The sequence below is a fragment of the Amblyomma maculatum genome, chromosome 5 (assembly GCF_055883805.1).
Source record: "Amblyomma maculatum isolate TAMU_Amacu chromosome 5, ASM5588380v1, whole genome shotgun sequence".
In the NCBI taxonomy this organism is placed as follows: domain Eukaryota; kingdom Metazoa; phylum Arthropoda; class Arachnida; order Ixodida; family Ixodidae; genus Amblyomma; species Amblyomma maculatum.
The window spans coordinates 12,649,735-12,662,659 of NC_139348.1; positions in this window are offsets into that span (position 1 = coordinate 12,649,735).

The window sequence follows — 12,925 nt, forward strand, 5'->3', positions numbered from 1 at the left end:
CATCTGCATGCACTATTTTGCTTTGTTCTTGTATCTTGCAAAAACCAAGAACCACGCACAGCTGAAAAACTGCAGTTTATGACACGCCTCTTGCAGCTTTTAGTTTAGACGCATGACAAGTGAATAAATATGACTGTCATCTTCTAATTGGCTGGTTAAGCACTGCTTATTATGGGTTGTCATATGCACTGAATCTGCATGCTGATGGCATTTCGGCCTTCACACAACAGCCTGCTGTTTTTGTGAAATGGCAACCGGTGCAGAAATGTATTTGTGTTTCTAATAATGATTCAACACCACTAGCAGAAAAGAAGGATTAGTGTAAAGCAGAGTTGGTTCAGGCGAGAAGACATGGAGCCAGAGAAACATATCTCATTTTGCCGCTTTCTCAATTTTACACAGCCACTACCACGGAAAGAGAGAGCGCGTGCCGTTGCATTCAGTCTGGCTCTGACATGGCAAAGTGGCTGAAACTATGTACAGCAGAGCAGCGTAGGAAACTGGGCTGGGCTGGGCTGTAATTGTAGCAGCGTAGGAAACTACAGGCTTGTAAAAGCACAGAAGCGGCCGTCTTTAAAATGCAGTTTTATTTTCTGGGAGACATTAGGTTTAAAACACTTGCATCAAGGCAATGTTTGTCATAATACTGATGAAGGCTATCCTATACGTTGACACTTTGCTGATTCGGCGCATTGTCTGAAAGATGATCTCAATTTTGATTTATTTCTGGAATTCATGTTTCGTGCTTTGGAGCCCTCTATTGCATTCATTTTCCACATATGGATTAAATTGGTTGGCACACGGATTAAATTTGCCGGCACTTGTATTAATTGCTTTGGCACTCAAATTAAATAACCCCGCCGGGGTGGCGCAGTGGTTACGGCGCTCGACTACTGTTCCCAAGGACGCGGGATCGAATCCCGGCCTCGGCGGCCGCTTTTCGATGGAGGCGAAAGGCAAGGCGCCCGTGTGCTGTGCGATGTCAGTGCACGTTAAAGAACCCCAGGTGGTCGAAATTTCCGGAGTCCTCCACTACGGCGTCTCTCATAGCCTGAGTCGCTTTGGGACGTTAAACCCCACAAACCAACCAACCAACCAACTCAAATTAAATTAGTTGGCGCTGGCATTATTTGAGCTCGCGCTTGAAATAGATATGCTGGCGCTTTAATTAAATGCTTGGCACTCGAATTAAATTACATGGCACGTAGATTATATCAGTCAGCGCTCAGATTATTTGCACTAGCACTAGGATTAAATACGGGGGGAAAAACCTGTAGTTATCGCTCTTTCATGGTCCGGATCTGCGGTTGCTACCTGTCCTAAGCAGACACATTTGCCAACAACATCCAGAGCTTTGTTACCTGCAGGGTGGAAGTACTGCTCCATTCACTCCGTTTGCTTTATTCTGCTCCAAACTGCTTTGCCTGCGCCATCCTGCCCCAAAACACAATATTGTTCCAAAACTCCAAAACTTGATGTTTTGCCATGATGTTTTGATGCCTTGGTATTTTGCCATAAAATTTAGCGAAACATGATTTTTGCTTAACATTAATTGTATTGGGCCATTAATTGCGCCAGGTACAAGAAATGCGGTTCGATGCAATTTGGTTAGGTGACTGTGAGAAGTGCAGCAGGGCAGTGGCATGTTGTGCTATAGACCTTTTCACGAGCCTCGGCGAAACCGGTTTGACTGGGCTGTGGGGCGGCTTTGGGAGAGATAATTCTCAACTTTTCTTATGCTAGCAGCACAGCCCAGTATTCAATATGGCAGCGCCCACGACCACTTTTCGAAAAGGTCTATAGACCAGAACAAGGAGGGTAAATTGAACACTGCCATTTTGAAAGCGTTCTAGCACCATCTATAGTTGCCGCAGCGAAACTATGCCTCTGGGTTGTCAAACGAGGCAGCCGTGGGTGTCTAGCTCTTGCGCTTTTATGTTTCTTTTTGAAGTTTTCACAACTGGTTGCTGATAAAATGGTCAAAAGTTAATTTCTGCCTCACAGCAAGACTATTCTTTACATCTTGCGAGGGCAGAGGCAAGTACAGTGTCCACAAGTGAAGTGAGTGGCTCCTATAAGCGCATGGTACCATTGCATGCAGGCTTGCTATGGCTGTGACTTTTCTGATTTGATTTGCACCCCCAAGTAATGTCCCATGTACCAGCAAAACCTTTGCAGTCTGCTATATGTTTTACCTTTGCGTGGTAACTGCAAAAAATCTGCCGCAGCCCACACCTCACAAAACAGACCACATGCCGCTACTGCGAGCGAATGCTTCTCATTGGCGATGATTCCCCGGTGTCTCTTTTGTTTTTTTTTCCTTTCCAGCAGGGTTGAAGAATGAATCAGCAGCACATCAACCAAACAGGAGATATCAAGGTCTTATTTTTGTGACTGGTTGGCGTTGCTTATCATGGCTGTTAAAAAAAAAAAGGCACTTCCTTGCTGAAATGCAAACGGAGACATCAGGTTTACTCGCACTTGTGGCATGCCACCTGTTTGTGCGGTGCGGACTGCAACAAATTTTTGCAGACACCACGCGAGGGTAAGAAAAGTCACAACCGTAGTATTTTTCGCATAGAAAGGTACCATGCACTTAACCGAACCACTCGCTCCACTTGTGGACGCTGTGCTTGCCTCTGCCATTGCGAGATGTGTAGAACAGCCTTTCCATGAGGCAGAAATGCAATTTTGACGATTTTGTGAGCAGCAAGTTGTGAAAACTTCCAAGAAACGTAAAGGCGTAAGCGCTATGAATAGCCATGGCCACCTCGTTTGGTAGTGCAGAGCAGTCATTTCGCTGCAGCACCTCTAGGTAGCCTTATAGCGCCCTCAATATGGCAGCGATCAATTTACCCTCCGTATTCTGGTCTATAAGGGTCGTCATAGTTTAAACGATGGCAGCACACTAGTGGTGGAGGTACAATGCACCTTGGCTGGGCCTAGCTAACACATATAAAATTTTAATAAACTAGAAAAGCGAGCATAAGAAATATTTTGATCTCAAGTTATTCTAAAACGAGTCACAAACGACTGGGAGGAATTAATTGCGAGAAAAATGTTTTGTGCACATGACAGCAACTTCTCCCAGCCTTTTGAATCGCCGGTGGTGAGAGAAGTGAGGGCAAGGAGCAAAGCAATTGCCACAGACTACCACGAGCTGTTGAGGAAACTTTTCTGGTTACAAAGAACTACACGAGTTGTTCCAACAGTTCTGCTGTGAAAATGAGTGTGTACTTCACTATAGAATCGTTAACAACAAACCTGTCCAGTCTACATCAGACAAAAGCATACTTGAAGCATTATGGGGGTGATGCCAGGACGGTGTTAATTGCAAGAAATGCTTTCAAGAGTGTTGGAAAGGCATAGAAAGCCTGTTGCTGACGTGTAGCCCCAGTGTTATTTAAAAGAAAACATGAGTCACTGGGAGACAACCATGAAGTAAAGAAGCTTAAGGAAGAAAAGGCTACCCTTCAGTGCCATCTATCCTTCCTGAAGGTACTACTGAGCAGTGCCCAGGAATTTATCAGCACAGCTGCGGAATCAAAAAGTGGCGATGTGCAGCTTGTTTATTTTAATTCCAAGGTAGTGGTGGTGCTTGAGCCTGGACATGTCTAAAGCTGTCAAGTCAGAATGGGCAAAAGCTTTTAGTCAGCTGTGTTACTTTAACCATCTTTACATGTTGAGATATGCGTGCATAGGTAGTACAGCATTGAATCTTGAATAAAAAGTAATCAAATTGGATTTTTTTGTATATCAGAAAAAAAATTGTAGTTATTAAAAGTGCTTGACCCTAGAAACATGTTCCAAAGCATAATTCGAGTGCTTCAAAACACTCGTTTTACTGCTCCAAAGTGGCATTACCACTGCTCCCTGAGCTGTTCCAAAATGCTCGTGCCTGCTTCCACCCGTGTACCTATTAAGGTGAAAGCCTTCAACGGCTCATACTGTTGCCGTTTGTTCGTCCGGTCAGACAAAGCTATCAATCCTATGACGTCATCACCCAAAACCGAAAGTAACGTCATCAGGAAAATGAACTTCAGTAGAGTAAGTTGTTGGGCTAGTTGGTATTCTATATTTAAGGACATAGTTTTCAGCGCAAAGGCACGTGGCCAAAGAAAAAAAAAAAGGAAGACTATAGGGACAAACACTGCGCTGTGTTCAGCCCTATAGTCTTCCTTCTTCTTCTTTCCTTTGGCCGCATGCCTTTGCGCTGAAAACTTCGTCCTTAAATCTAGAAAAATGAAAGTCCGATCTCCACCGGGAATCGAACCTCCATCCCTCGGATCCCCTGCCGAGCGCTTTAACCTACTGCGCCATGCCCGGAATCGTGAAACACATCATAATTCTTCTTGTCTACAGTGAGGATGATAGTAGCGATAACAATAATGCTGCAATTAGTGATAATGACAGTGATGGAATTAACAATGACGATGCAATTAGTTGGTAATGATAATGAGAGCAAATGTGATGCACCTAGTGCACCAACAACACTCAGGCTGTCGCATTTCTGCAGTGTAGATTCCACAGTGCTCTCGGAATTTTTGTAAACTGCTGCTCTTATCCGAGGCTATTGACCATTACCGTAGGCTTCCACATATTAATTTTCAGGCCTATGTTTTTGCTTTGCTTGCCTAGGTCATTAAGCATTCTTTGTAATTTGTCCACTGAGTTAATTAACAAGGCAATGTATTAAATCAGCCCTTATTCATAATTGTTCCCGCTCCAGGTTTCTGAATACTTCCTCTAAGCAAGTGGCAAATAGTACTGGGGAGATCGTGTCTGCTTGCCTAGTGCCTTTCCTTATGGGAATTTTATTACTTTCTTTATGGACGACTATAGTTGCTATGCGGCCACTATTGATATCTTCCAATACTTTCACATACGGCTCATATACACCCTTAGGCAATGACTGCTGACGTTTCGACTGAGTCAAATGCTTATTCTAATCAACGAATGCTATTTATAAAGGCTGGTTATATCCCGAACATCCTTCTATCACCTCGTTGATAGCATGATGAATATGATCGATGGTAGAGTACCCTTTCCGAAAACCTACCTGATCATTTGGTTGATTAAAGTCTAAGGTTGTCCTGATTCTGTATTTGATCCCGGATATATCAAATGCATATACAGTTGAATCCCGCCACAACGAATACCGCCACAACGAAATTTTCGCGACAACGAATAATTTTTTATTCCCCGCGAGTATCCTATAAGAATTAATGGCCTAAATTTCTCTGCACAACGAACCATTTTTGCAGAGCGTTTCCGCTTCAACGAAATTTTCGCGTTCAAAATCGAAACCGAAACTAGTTTTATTGGCGAGAAGTCCGAGTCAAATCCAAAGCCACATTAAGCATGAAATCACGTGATTGCAGTTCCGCCATTTTGGCTTTGTGTCGTTATGGTGGCTTTCTAGCCACCATAGTGTCGTGGTCGCGTTGTTCACTCGCTGCCTTTCTCTTCGACAACGACGAGTTTTCATCCGCAGGACACGATGGCAACGCAAGTGAAAAAACGCAAAACTCTTTCCCTTGAGCAAAAAGCTCAAATAATCGCCCAAGCAGAAAGCGGAAGGAAGAAAGCGGCAATTGCTGAAGACTTCGGAATTCCTGCAAGTTCGCTGTCAACGATTCTAGGCAATAAGGACAGCGTGAGAATGGCACTTGCTTCAGGCACATCCTCGAAGCACAAAAAGGTGACGCGGCCCCTCCATGAAGAGTTGGACAAAGCAGTGCATGCGTGGTTTGTGGAAGCACGAGCCAGCAACGTCCCCCTGTCCGGAAGCATCGTCCAGCAGAAAGCCTTGAACTATGCATGCCTACTTGGCATTGATGATTTTAAAGCCAGCATTGGCTGGCTAAACCGTTTCAAACCCGCCATAACATCGTTGGAAAAGTGTTGTGCGGCGAGTCAATGTCAGCAGACGTGGACGGAGCAGCTGCTTGGAAGGCGAGTAACATGGCCGGAATTTTAAGCAACTTCGCGCCTGCAGACATTTACAACGCCGACGAGACCGGGCTATTCTACGAGATGTTGCCGGCTAGGACGCTCGACTTCAAGGGGCAGCGCTGTCACGGCGGCAAACACAGCAAAAAACGCATCACAGTGCTGCTTTGCACAAACATGGATGGCTCGGACAAGCGTCCGCCGTTAGTCATAGGCAAAAGTGCCAAGCCGCGCTGTTTTAAGGGAACTCGTAGCCTACCTGTGCAGTACAAGGCGAACAACAAGTCATGGATGACCCGCGCTATTTTCACCGAGTGGATGATGGCATTCGACCGCGACATGAAGCGGCAGGGCCGTAAAGTTTGCTTGCTTTTGGACAATTGTTCAGCGCATCACTCCGACGAAGTCAAGCTCACTAACACGGAGCTGAGGTTTTTCCCTCCCAGTTGCACGTCTGTCTTACAGCCTCTCGATCAGGGCGTGATTCTTAGCCTGAAGCGCGCTTACCGCGGGAGGTCTGCTTCTCGCGGCTGCTTTTTAACACTGAAACCGGCCGAGACACGAAGGTGGACTTGTACGTGGCACTGCAGATTATGTCTGCTGCCTGGAGCACACTGGGGCGCTCAGTAATTGTGAACTGTTTCAGGCACGCCGGATTTGCCGAAAGTCGACCCGTACACTCTGCTGGCCTAACACCAGGCGTTACAGACGACGACGAAGAGGCGTCACCGGCTCCGGGGATCGCGGCCGCCTGGAAAACGCTGGGAGAAATAGGAACCGTGCCGCCTAATCTCGAGCTCGACGAATACATCGGCGCTGACGCTTGTGTTGTTGTTCACGAAGATGTGAGTGATGAGCAGATCATAAAAGCTGCCCGGAATGATAAGGACTCTTCCGATGAAGAAGACGACGACGTACAGGAAGCGCCGGCTGCGGCAACCGCCGTACAGGTGATGGACGCTTTTGATGTCATCAGGAATTTCGTTGCTGTCCGAGACGACGATGTTGCAATGGGTTTGCTGACCGAGTGCGAAAATCGTGTGACGGCGTTGCTCGCCGTGAAGCGTAAGCAAACCAAGCTTACAGATTTTTGGCATTAAACGCCTTTGCTGCTGCTTGGGCAATTCTTTCTGCGTTTCACGTCAAATTTTTGCGATAACGAAGTTCCGCGAGAACGAATTTTTTTTCGTGCACCGTGAATTTCGTTATAGCGGGATTCAACTGTATATCATTTTCCTATATCGAACTCTCAAAATATCCCCCTGAAAATCCCACATTAAAGTTTAGCAGCGTTGTTCATGTCCATCGAATTGCGCGTCGTGCCCTGCAAAGGATTGTTTTAACAGCTCACCGGCAATCATTTTTCATGCATAGAGCCGGGTTGTGCAGTCATGGCAGCTGCTGCCTGCCAAGATTTCTGGCGCCTGCGAAGTGGCATTTGGAAGTGTTCCCAATGTACTCTCCTTTTCGACACTAGGTGGCAGGTGACATTCAGTGCGTGTGTACACCTTGCAGGTCATCGCCGCACCCTTGGTGAGCAGTGTGTTGCCGGCAGGCAGCGCACCACTGCCATACATGTACCATATTCATGCTTCTGGGTTATAGAGAGCCTCATCTGTTGGTTTGCCTTATATATGAAATTGCCTATGTATCTAACTATTCCGTGATCCACTTCGAGTTCAATATATATATAACTGTAGTAGCAATGACTTAGTAAATTCCGTATACGCAACAGGTAGTATGTTGATTGGTCTGTAATTTTTCAAGTCCTTAGCATCCCCTTTCTTAAGGATTAAAATAATGTCAGCATTCTTCCAAAACTCCGGTGACGATGTCCAGACATTGCATATGCAGGGTGGCCATTTTTCAAGCACAATATCCCCACCGTCCTTCAACAAATCTGCAGTTACCTGAGCCTCCCCAGCTGCTTTCCTCCTTTTCATAGCTTCTAAAGCTTTCTTAACCTCTTCCTTTGTCACTGACGGAACGTCTGATTGCTCTTCACTATTGCTAATCTCATTATCAGCCTGGTTAAGTGTAGAACTCCTCGGCTACCTTGGTATGCATACATTGGATTTTCACCTACTTAATTTCCCCTTCACCTCTTTCAGGCTAGCATTGTATTTTAGAGCATGCTCGATTCTCTCCGTAATATACTCCCTTGCGTCGAACAAATTACGTTCACTGAGTACCTTTAACATCTCTGCCAGTTCTATCCTGACCCATCGGAGGGAGGTTTTCACGCCTTGCCATTTCATAATCGGATATTTCGTCTGCTTAGATAGTTTACTGGTAGCCTGTCTAATTGTCCTACTGCCTACCTCTGCCATGCACTCATTATCAATGGCTCTGAAATTATCGCTCATTGCTTCTAGACTAAGATCGCCTTCGTCGCTTAAAGGCCCACTGTCCACCCTCCGGTCGAAAATATTTTCTTCCCCGGTGACTGTGAGACTTCGCCCCTGGACCGCAAGGCCGCAAAATGTTTTTGAAAAGAGTAACTAATAACGCAGTTACAGCCACCGCAATCACCCGATTCTATCCTGCCTCTCTCCTTCCGTTCCCTCGCAAAGGTTTTTCACTCTCCTGCCCGAGGTCGTCTAGCCTCCGCAATACAAATTCCCCTTCCTCCTCCGCGTTTGGCGGGAGGTGGGGCGTGGCTCTCCGCGAGCGCGAAAAAAAAAAAAAAACGGTCGAGGGAGCGCGCGCCGCTGGATTCAGTCTGGCCGTGGCGAGGGAAAAGCGCGCTGCGAGCGGTAGACACCCATCTTTCTCCCGTCAGTCAGCTAGACGGACCAATGGACGTCGTTCCCGATACGTACGTCATTATCGGCGCCCGTCGGGCCAGCGCAGGGAGCGGTGAAGCTGGCTTCTCAAAGGAGAGCATGAGGGAGCTTTGAATTGTATTTTCGATGCTTTGCGGCGCGCGTGTCGCTGTAGATATTTGCACAGACTATCTCCGGTACCTGATCGAAACACTGGGCTCCTTTTCTTAAAAGGGCCTTCCCGGACAGTGGCCCTTTAAGCTGAGTATCTGTTCTGTTCAGAGATCCTGAATTCGTGCACCGTCCCTCATGTGGCAAACCTTATTCGTTCCCTCCCAAGTGTAGCTTGCTGCCGGGCTAGTTGATCATTCATGAAGTCAAGAATTTAGCGCAAAAATAAAGAGCGGACGAAGAAGGACATATAAAATGATTGACCAGCGCTAGTCAATCGCCTTATGTGTTCTTCTTCGTCCATTGTTCTTTATTTTTGTGCTACATTCTTGACTTCGTGTAGCAAGGGGCAGCAGAAAATGAAGTGTGCGAATGAGATGAAGTTTTCAAGGATTAGGTCGCCACAGCTGGCTAAACATTAAGATAGGTATGTAGGGACCTTGATGTCGATAGTGGGACCCAGCCATTTTCAATGGGTTCAATGACCAAGATACATAGGATTGGCTTACCTCTTACAAGCGGTTAAGCGTCCACAACCAGGGAGACGACGCTGTGAAGCTGAACGACATGGTGTTTTACGTGAAAGGCATTGCCAGTTTGTAGAGCAGAAACCGCAAAGCAAACTTCACCACCTAGTCTGCTTTTAAACGCGCCTTTTCTTAGATCTTTGGCTGCCCTTGCATACAAAAGCTGTGTTCCAAACAGTACTTGTGAGCCTAAACCCAGCTGCAAGGATCCTTCACCAGTTATACTGAAGACATTGTGAACCTGTGTACACATCTAGAAGTCTCCAGCCAGAGATGGATCAGATAAAGCACATTCTCAAAAACATTGAGGCTGACGCAGTTGTCCTAAACCCTATCACTGTTGCCAATATATTCATGCTTTGCCAGGAGCAAAGCAGCGCATTCTGGTTCAGCCACCTTCTGTGCACTTTGAATCACTTTCCAGCTTAGTTCCGTCAGCAGCTTGCTGCTGGACCAGTTTAAAGACTGCGATTGGGGAGGTGATATAACAGCTACTCCTAATTGAGGACATTTGGGGATCTCCATCTAGCCTGGCCATGACCCTTCAGGCTGATTTGAGAGCAAGTGACTGAAGTGCTGCCATTCATTCATCTGCAGGTTCCTGCTGCAATAACGCTCATGTATGGCAACGTCAGATCTGGTCAGACATGTTTATCCCGTTCCGCCTTCCACGGTAGCCTGCCACCTTCATTCCTACGTAACTGTCCCCTCTTTGTGTGGACTCCTGGCGCATATATGACAACCTTCTTATTTGTTATGCGTGCAGAGTTTCTGGTCACATTGTGCGTCATTGTCGCCACCTGCAGATGTGCCTGACTTTATGCGCCTCCTGAGCCCCGGCCACGTCTGTCCTGCAGACAACATTGACACCTCCACTCACCACCTGCCTACTCGCCTCCATCCTCATAATGCCACTCGGTTTCTTTGCTGCATCTCTGCCCCAGGAAAACTAGTTACTGCCTGAGGCAAGAACTGCGAATACGTCAACAAATGTAGGGCCGTTCCTTGTTGATACTGGTGCTACTGTATCTGTGATGTGTAGGAAACTGCACTTGCTAATAAAAGTGTGGACAACATTATCTGATCTTTCGCTTCTCACATCGTAATGCGCAGTGTCTTTCGCCTTTGACTGCCTGCACGGCCAGGGCCACCATTCACAGCTCATTATGTACCATAGAATTTGTTCTCTCGTCGTGCTGCTGTGACACCATTTCAGGTTTTGACTTTCTCTCTGACCATGGCACCATCATCATCATCATCTGCGTTAATGCCTAATTAGAACTTCTCCCATGCAGTTTGATGATTTGTCTCCCACTTTGAGCAAACTGGCTGTGGCTGCCGACATTGAGCTTCCTGCATGCTCATCTTCCTCCTTACAAGAGAATTAAAGGAGACTTTTATCCTGCAGTGGGTGTAGTCAGGCTGGTTAGGATGATGATGAGGAACCTGTTCGGCTATGCTCTTGCCATTTTTTTTTCTTTGCTGTTGCACACTATCGCATCCTCTTCACCTAAAAAAAAAAGTGCAAGACACCCCTACATAAAAACGTACACAATATCCATGGAAACCTACTTGTGAGATGCTAGTCATTGTTGCATGGCTAGTGTTTTGTACTTTCCTATGTGCAGAAAGTGCCGAGCATTATTTTCATCGAGTCACACTAGCTTCATTTTTTATTTATCGATTTATACATACTATCGATCCAACTTGGACGAAGATAGGAGTGGACACAATGTCAAACTTGGAATAGCACAGCCATTTCGTATCTAAAAAAGAAAAACAACTTTACCAAAAAAATAAAAGTGGACACTGCTCAGTTCTATAGCGCAGCTAGGAAGTGTTGTATGGTGCTTCATTTCTTTCTTTTCTGACATGATGGGAAGTTTTACTGAAGAGCCAAGATTTTGTTGGGGAAGCAGTTTCAGATAACAGAAATAAGCAGTTGGTCATATATGTGCTTGGTAGAAGAACATAGCTGCTATTCTGCAAGCATGAAACTGTGCGGCTTGTGTGAGTTCCTAACATTTTTTAGTCCCTCCAGTTTTTGTGAAATAGGGGCTTGTTTCTAACTAGACACGCAAGTATTTAGACATTTCTTGACAGATGAACATAACGCATGTCTGCAAGACCTGAAAGGCACTGTGTTTTGTTGTGCCTGAGTGCATATTTAGCAAATATGTTAAGTGCAGCACATGCCCTCTCATTTTGGAGATTTAAATTCAGGGGCTAACCGGATGGGTAGTAAGGACCTTGTAATAGTTGTAAACGTGGTGAGTACACTGAATTCTCATTTGAGGCGGAAAAAGATTGCTAGATCAAAGCAGTGCATCTTACTGTTGCATTTCATATTGCTTCCCCACAGTGGCGGCAAGTTTTAGATGCATAGCTGCGGATGTCCTGCTGATGACAGGAAAGGTGCTTGCATTACAGAACATATTTTATAAGCGTTGTGTTCATCCAGAAAAAAAAGAAGGATTGTAGTATAAGATTATTTCAATTTGAGAGTTTCTATAGGCTCTTCAAGAGCATTATGTGCCTTTGTTTGGACAAATGCTGCATCATTGGTCATTCCTCGTTCATATCCATACAGGTGCATAACCTGCAGGATTTTCATCCTCCTAGTGTGTGGGCGCTCATGCATGAAGGAAAAAATAAGAGTGCGAGACAAAACAAACTATCGCTTGTTTGTATGCTTGGGCCGCTTTGTTTAGTGCATTTATAAAATATCTGTATAGCATGAGTCACTGTAAAAAGTAAAAAAAAAAAAAATCGTCAAGGGTGAGTTGTGCTCTAGTTGCTGTCAGTTGAGCACATCAACAAAACTGCCAGGCTCAAATCAGCCACTTGTTTTCCAACATGTCAATCCAGTTGGATTCGTAATGGGACTGCTCAGCGTCAGTGTATTCTTCCTTTTGGGCTCTGCAAAGTATTTTCATAGTCACTTCTATTTGTGCCTGGAATATTGCTTGCGAGAAGAAAAAGGAGCAAGGGAACATCTTCACATTTGCACTGGTTCCTCACAGGTCTGCACGGATGTGCCTTGCGATCACTGCTACATGTCGTGCGTCAAATGCTTCGATGGAGCAAAGCGGCCCTTGCGAGGTCTATCTGCGCAAACATGCGCTCGTTTAAAATAATTATTTCAAATAGGGCGCCGAACCTGCATTTGCGAGCGGTGCAGATGGCGGCACTTACCAATCATTTTTTTTTTTTTCTTCTCTTTAGGATGCAACATACTCGGCTTTCTCATCAAGAATACAGTTCTAAATGTTGAAGTCATGTCGTTAGATGTCATTCAGAAGGGAACTTTTTTCTGTTACTAATATTTTGCATGAAGTTGCAATTGTAATTTCCAGTAGTGGCGCTGCATTCGCTTTTGCATTTTTCTTCATGGCGCCGTGCTTGAAGCATTTAACGTACGGCGTTAGAGGCAGAAATATGCGCTGTTATTATGCTGTTACATTTCCTCTTTGGTTGTCATATGCTTTCCCAGTTTTTATAAGTCTGCAA